This window comes from Tachyglossus aculeatus, chromosome 3 (genome assembly GCF_015852505.1).
Source record: "Tachyglossus aculeatus isolate mTacAcu1 chromosome 3, mTacAcu1.pri, whole genome shotgun sequence".
Taxonomy (NCBI): Eukaryota; Metazoa; Chordata; class Mammalia; order Monotremata; family Tachyglossidae; genus Tachyglossus; species Tachyglossus aculeatus.
The window spans coordinates 45,476,440-45,483,564 of record NC_052068.1 but is presented as its reverse complement, the minus strand read 5'-3'; positions in this window follow the sequence as shown (position 1 = coordinate 45,483,564).

Here is a 7,125-nt window from a genome sequence, read left to right as displayed (position 1 = left end):
AACGAGCAGGACCTGGAGGAGGAGGAGGAGGAGGCAGCTCGGAGCCTTTTCCCCCCTTCAGGCTGTAAGCCCACTGTGGGCAGGGAATGCCTCTCCTTATTCCTGCATTGCATTTTCCCCAGCGTTTAGTATAGTGCTCCCACACAGTGAGTGCTCAATAAGAAGCAGAGAAGCAGTGTGGCTTAGTGGAAAGAGCATGGGCTTTGGAGTCAGAGGTCATGGGTTCAAATCCAGGCTCCACCAACTGTCAGCTATGTGACTTTGGGCAAGTCACTTAACCTCTCTATACCTCAGTTACCTCATCTGTAAAATGGGGATTAAAACTGTGAGCCCCCCTTGGGACAACCTGATCACCTTGTAACCTCCCCAGCTCTTAGAACACTAGTTTGCACGTAGTAAGCACTTAATAAATGCCATCATTATTATTATAGCAGAGATTAGAACCCAGGCCCGTGCTGTTTCCACTAGATCGCGATGCTTCTCCTGCTGTCTTCCAGTTCTCCTGATGCCAAGATCTAATGCCCACCGACGGAGAAGAGCTCTCCCTGACCAGCCTCATCGGGAACGTGAAACGGAAACCCATCCTTGAGTGTCTTCCCCATGATGGCGACTTAGCACGAGAAGCCCTGGCCTCGGGGGATCCAAAAGCCCCTTGCGAACAGCAGCGCTTCTAGAAAGGACAAGTGCGATGACCTGCCGGAAACACAGGTGGGTGGACAGAGGCAGGGCTGATTAAGTGATTCACTCACAATCAATCAATCAATCAATTGTATTTATTGAGTGCTTACTGTGTGCAGAGCACTGTACAAGTTGGCAACATATAGAGACAGTCCCTACCCAACGGTGGGCTCACAGTCTAAAAGGGGGAGATTGGGGATCTCACAGCAGATTGGGACGCTAACACTGAAAAATCCAAGCCTGCTCTATGGGACCACAAACCGTGCGGGGGAAGAAGGAGTAAGAAGAGGGAGGGTTGCGCTTGTCAGCAGCAAGGTTTAATTTTTGAGTTCATTCCCAGGCTTTTATAACTGAGGGGGCGGAGTCTTTAGGCAATGCAGGGTATCCAGAAAACTATCAGTCATTTAAAAACTTTTTTTAAGAGCTTAGTGGAGATTGCTGACTTTGTGGCTGAAGGATTCCTTTCCTCCATTCCCCTTTTCAATCCCAGCACGAGTATAGTGAATTGTTTTAAACCCTGCCGTTCCCTCCAGCTCCTACTCAAGTATCAAAAAGTAGACCAAAAGTAACCCTCATTCTAGCATCAAGAAACAAACCTTCTAGGCTCTAGTCAACAAACAATGGAATTTTTGAGCATTTACTCTATGCAGGACACAGTACTAAGTACTTGGGCAAAACAATAGAGTAGGTAGACAAAATCCCTGCCCTCCTGAGTACCAAGCCTGGGACCCGGCTGTTGGAGTAGGTAGAAATGCCCTTAACCCGAGCAGCCTTTTCTGTTCCTTGAAGCAGGGGTGGACGGTGGGGGGATAGTGTGGGCAACATGCACTAAACTGGCCCGGTTGCAGAAGAGAGTTGATGCTTCTTTCCAAGTGACCGACTAACTGAGCAATTGTAGAGGCTGCTGATGGTGCATTTCCGTCTTTCCACTCTCTCCTTTAGTCTATCTTTATTCTGTTTCCCTCTCCCCTACCACAGGATTAGGTATTTTAACTCTTGGTACGGTGCCCGCAGCAGACACTCAATTAATTCCACTGACTGATAAATACACTGTTTTACAGGGCTTGGTGGCTACTTTTGATGTTTCAATCAGTGGCATTTGAGTGCTCACTGTGAACAGAGCACTGAACTAAGTGCTTGGGAGAGTGCAGTATTGCAGAGTTGGTAGACATGTTTCCCTGCTCACAAGGAGCCTTCATTCTAGAGAAGGAGCTTAAACTTCCTTTTCATCAATCGTATTTATTGAGCGCTCACTGTGTGCAGAGCACACTTTTAATCACATCCTTCTAGACTGTAAACTCAGCATGGCTCAGTGGAATGAGCCTAAGCTTGGGAGTCAGAGGTTGAGGGTTCTAATCCCAACTCCGCCACTTGTCAGCTGTGTGACTTTGGGCAAGTCACTTAACTGCTCTGTGCCTGTCACCTCATCTGTCAAATGGCGATTAAGACTGTGAGCCCCCCGTGGGACAACCTGATCACCTTGTATCATCATCATCAATCGTATTTATTGAGCGCTTACTATGTGCAGAGCACTGTACTAAGCGCTTGGGAAGTACAAATTGGCAACATATTCAATATCCTTGTATCCCCCCCAACGCTTTGCACATGGTAAGTGCTTAACAAATACCACTATTATTATTATTAGCAGGGAACATGTCTGCTAATTCTGTCGTACTCTCCCAAGCGCTTAGCACAGAGCTCTGCACGCGGTAAGCGCTCAGTAAATACGATTGATGACCTTCCAGAAAATCCCCGCTCCCAGAGAGTTGCTTCATTTCTGATCACCGCGTGCCAGCCTAGTCTGCCTGCCCCTGGGATGTACCAGGTGCCCACGGCCGCGTCTGAGCCTGCGGCATTCCTCCGTTTCTTTCAGCCTGGCTGAGACCTGCCTTGAACCGAGGTTTGGTTTGTTGATGATAGCCTTAGTGGCTGTATTTCCCCCGCAGTGCCTCTCGCCCTCACTGTTGCTCTAAGCCCGGAGCTGCGGGCGGCTGAACTCTCAACAGCTCTTCTATTCATAGTTGCTCTGAGCTGTGGTCTCCGTTACCCCAGCCTGGGCTTCGGCTCGTGCCTCTGGCTTTCCTGTTTCTAATTTAGCACTGCAGAGAGGGGCAGTTGTGTGTGTGTGTGCATGCATATGTGTGTGTGTCTGTCCAGCTGTTGTCTCTAGCTATTTATTACCTCAACTTGATGTCAATGCCCCTCTTGTGTCTGACGGAAAGGTAGCGAGGCCGTCATTGACGCCAGTCCCAGAGGATAGCGATTGGGGAGCTTCTTTAAAAGAACCTCCTGTTGTGGTTTCCACAGCAGATTGCCACGCCTGGTTTTATTAATAATAATAATAATAATGGTATTAAGCACTTACTACGTGCCATGCACTGTTTTAAGCTCCGGGGTAGATACAAGGCAAACAGGTTGTCCTACGTGGGACTCACAGTCTCAATCCCCATTTCACAGATGAGGTTACTGAGTCATTGAGAAGGAAAATGACTTGCCCAAGGTCACACAGCATACACGTGGCGGAGCCGGGAGTAGAACCCCCTCTGACTCCCAAGTCCGTGCTCTTGCCACTAGGTCATTTTGGCCTCCCTTGTTTAACAAAGGCTCTCTGTACCCCTGCAGAATCAAGAACTTGGCCAAAGACGAGCTCATTCGATTCTGTCATTTCTAAGTCGGAAATTTGAGGGCCCCGGTCCCTGACTTTCCTCACCTCTCGCTGCAGCCTTCACCCTATTCCCTGTCCAAGCTGCAGTATTCCCAGCCTGCTGAGCAGGAACGAAGCTTTAGCCCAAACTAGGGCCTGGGTTGGCTGGGTGCTCCCGTCAGTGAAAATATGGGCTGTCCGAACAGCCGTCTTCGCGCTTGCTCCGGTACCCACGGCATAGGACGGCAGTGAATTTCCAGTCTGAGCTAGATTCTGCATTTTGGAGATCTTTGAGAGAGGGATTCAGCATGGTGTGAGATGTCTGTGCAAACCCCAGCTTACCCACACCTTCAGCCCAGGGTGGCCAGAATCCTAGAGGCTCCACCTCACTCACCACTAACCAGCGTTGGCTTGGCTTCCCCCCTCCACTGTCAACATGAGGAAGAAAGGTCTCTGGGTGGGTGGATGTGTTTTCCTGGCCATTTAGGGAAGGGAAAAGTGCAGTAAAGGTCACAAAAACAGGGCCTTATGAGTTTCTCAAACCTTCAAATAAGGTGCCTAGTGTTTGCAGAGCAAATGCTGACCACCTAAAAATAAGGCACCAGCAAAGTGTAGGCTTTATGCTCTCGGAGAGGGAGCACTTCAACTAAAGCAGCCCATCCGGGCTGAAACTGTCATTTGATGGCTTTTAGTGTCTGTCAGGGGAGATGCCAACTGAAACAGCCGCTTTCTGAACGTCTGCCCGCATTCGTGGTGTCTCGCTGGAAACGTGTCCTTGGGGGCCGGGAAACAGAAATAGTTCATGTTCTCGCGAATGCGAGCCCGCAGGCTTCAGTAATGTTCCAACCAGAGTCGCTCCAGGGGTGGACGTTCGCTGCCAACCGAAGTCCTTAAGGGCAGGGAACATGCCTACCAACTTTTTTATATTGTACCCTTCCAAGTACTTAGTACAGTCGGGGCTTTGCACACAGTAAGTGTTTAATAAATACCATTGATTCATTCAGTCATATTTATTGAGTGCTTACTGTGTGCAGAGCACTGTACTAAATGCTTGGAAAGTACAATTCAGCAATAAAGAGAGACAATCCCTGCCCACAATGGGATTTTGAGTCTAGAAGGGTGAGGACAGACATCAAAACAAGTAAACAGGCATCAATAGCATCAATATAAATAAATAGAATTATAGATATATACACATCAAAACAAGTAAACAGATATTAATATAAATAGAATTATAGATACGTACTTATATGATTGATTGAGGCTCCAAAGAATAAGGATGTTTACATAAGTGTGGTGGAGCTGGGGGTGGGATGAGTATCAAAGTGCTTCATGGTGAAGTGGTTAGAGCATGGGCCTGGGAGTTGGAAGGTCATGAGTTCTAATCCCAGTTTTGCCCCTTGTCTGCTATGTGACTTTTGGGTAGTCACTTCTCTGTGCCTCGGTTATCTCATATAATAATAATAATAATAATTATTATTATTATTATGACATGTATTAAGTGCTTACTATGTGCAAAGCACTGTTCTAAGCACTGGGGAGGTTACAAGGTGATCAGGTTGTCCCATGGGGAGCTCACAGTCTTAATCCCCATTTTACAGATTAGGTAACTGAGGCACAGAGAAGTTAAGTGACTTGCCCAAAGTCACACAGCTGACAATTGGCGGAGCTGGGATTTGAACCCATGACCCCTGACTCCAAAGCCCGGGCTCTTTCCACTGAGCCACGCTGCTTTTCGTCTGTAAAATGGGGGTTGAAACTGTGAGCTCAACATTGGACAGGAACGGTGTCCAACTCAGTTTGCTTATATCTACCCATGCGCTTATTACTGTGCTTGGCATATAGTAAGCGCTTAACAAATACCCTCACTATTAAAGGGTAAAGACCCAACTGTATAGACGATACAGAGGGGAGGGTGAATAGCATGGGGAAATGAGGGATCAGGGAAGGTCTCTTGGAAGAAATACAATTTTAGAAGGACTTTGATGATGGGGAGAGTGGTGGTCTGTCTGATATGAAGGCGGAAAGAGTTCCAGGCTAGAGACAGGAGGAGAACAAGAGGTTAGAGGCAAGATAGATGAGACAGGTACAGAAAGTAGGCCGGCTTTAGGGAAGCTAAGTGTGAGTGCTGGGTTGTAATAGGTAAAGTTAAGGGGAAGGGTGGAGCCCGAATTAAAACCTAGGTCACCAGGCACCCTGGACCCTGCTCTTCTAGGTCATGCGGCTTCTGAAATCTTTATTGTAACTTTTTAAACAAAAATTCTTAACGTCTCCAAAGGTTTTACTTTGCACTGTACTCACCGTACCTCGTTCTCGCCTGTCCCGCCATCGACCCCCGGCCCACGTCATCCCCCGGGCCTGGAATGGCCTCCCTCTGCCCATCCGCCAAGCTAGCTCTCTTCCTCCCTTCAAGGCCCTATTGAGAGCTCACCTCCTCCAGGAGGCCTTCCCAGACTGAGCCCCTTCCTTCCTCTCCCCCTCGTCCCCCTCTCCATCCCCCGCATCTTACCTCCTTCCCTTCCCCACAGCACCTGTATATATGTATATATGTTTGTACATATTTATTACTCCATTTATTTTACTTGTACATATCTATTCTATTTATTTTATTTTGTTAGTATGTTTGGTTTTGTAGACTGTGAGCCCACTGTTGGGTAGGAACTGTCTCTATATATTGCCAATTTGTACTTCCCAAGCGCTTAGTACAGTGCTCTGCACATAGTAAGCGCTCAATAAATACGATTGATGATGATGATGATGAAGTCGGTTCCTGGGCACTTCGAGGAGTAAACCCAATTTGAAGGTTTGACCAACTCAGAGTGAAACATCACACGGGTGGGTGTGGACTTGCAGCGGAGAGGTTTCTCCTCTTCTATAATAAAATGAATGTGAGTGCAGGTCTGAGGACGAGAAGGGGGATTGGGGACAAAGGCAGAGGCAGGAAGATCATTTTTAATGGAAATGTGGGAGCCATTCAGAGCACTCATTAAAGGCTGTTTGTTCCCAGTTGGTTTTATCATGTAAAATAGCATCATCCTGAAAGATTCTTTCTGTTCCTTCCTGTTGACTGATTTGAAAGATATAGCAAACCTTTGCCTGTCATTCCTTTTGTGGCCAACCACTGGAAAGCTAAGACCCCGGACTAGGATCTCCTGTTGGTTTTTAGAAGTCTCCATTGAAACCCAAGGTCATTAAGCCCACCGGCAGGGCATCTGAATGTTCCAGACCCGGAGAGTGAGCGGCATGGCCCTCAGCGGCCAACCCAGCCTGTACAAACAAGCTGTGTCCAATCACACATCAAACACCTCCTTCAAAGGGCCCTCGAGACATAGTAATTTAGAATATTGTGATTACCGTATTGATGCTGGCGGATGATGATGAGTCAAAGTCAGGTGTTTGGATCTCTTCTTCCATTTTCTCCCATTTCCTTCCTTTGTGAGCCATTTTCTCATTACTATCTCTGTTCAGCCCCTGGGCCCTGTTTAGTTCTCCCTCCCCATTCATACCACAGACCACTCTCCAGACCTTCAAAGTCTTATTAAAATCAAGAGGCCTTCCCTGATTAAGCCTTCATTTCCTCCCCTCCCTGTCCCTTTTGTGTTACCTGCCCTTGGATCTCTAATCCTTTAGACTTTAGACTGTGAGCCCACTGTTGGGTAGGGACTGTCTCTATATGTTGCCAACTTGTACTTCCCAAGCGCTTAGTACAGTGCTCTGCACACAGTAAGCGCTCAATAAATACGATTGATTAAACTGTTGATATTCACCGCACCCTCAGCCCCACAGTATTCTCGTCCATACAT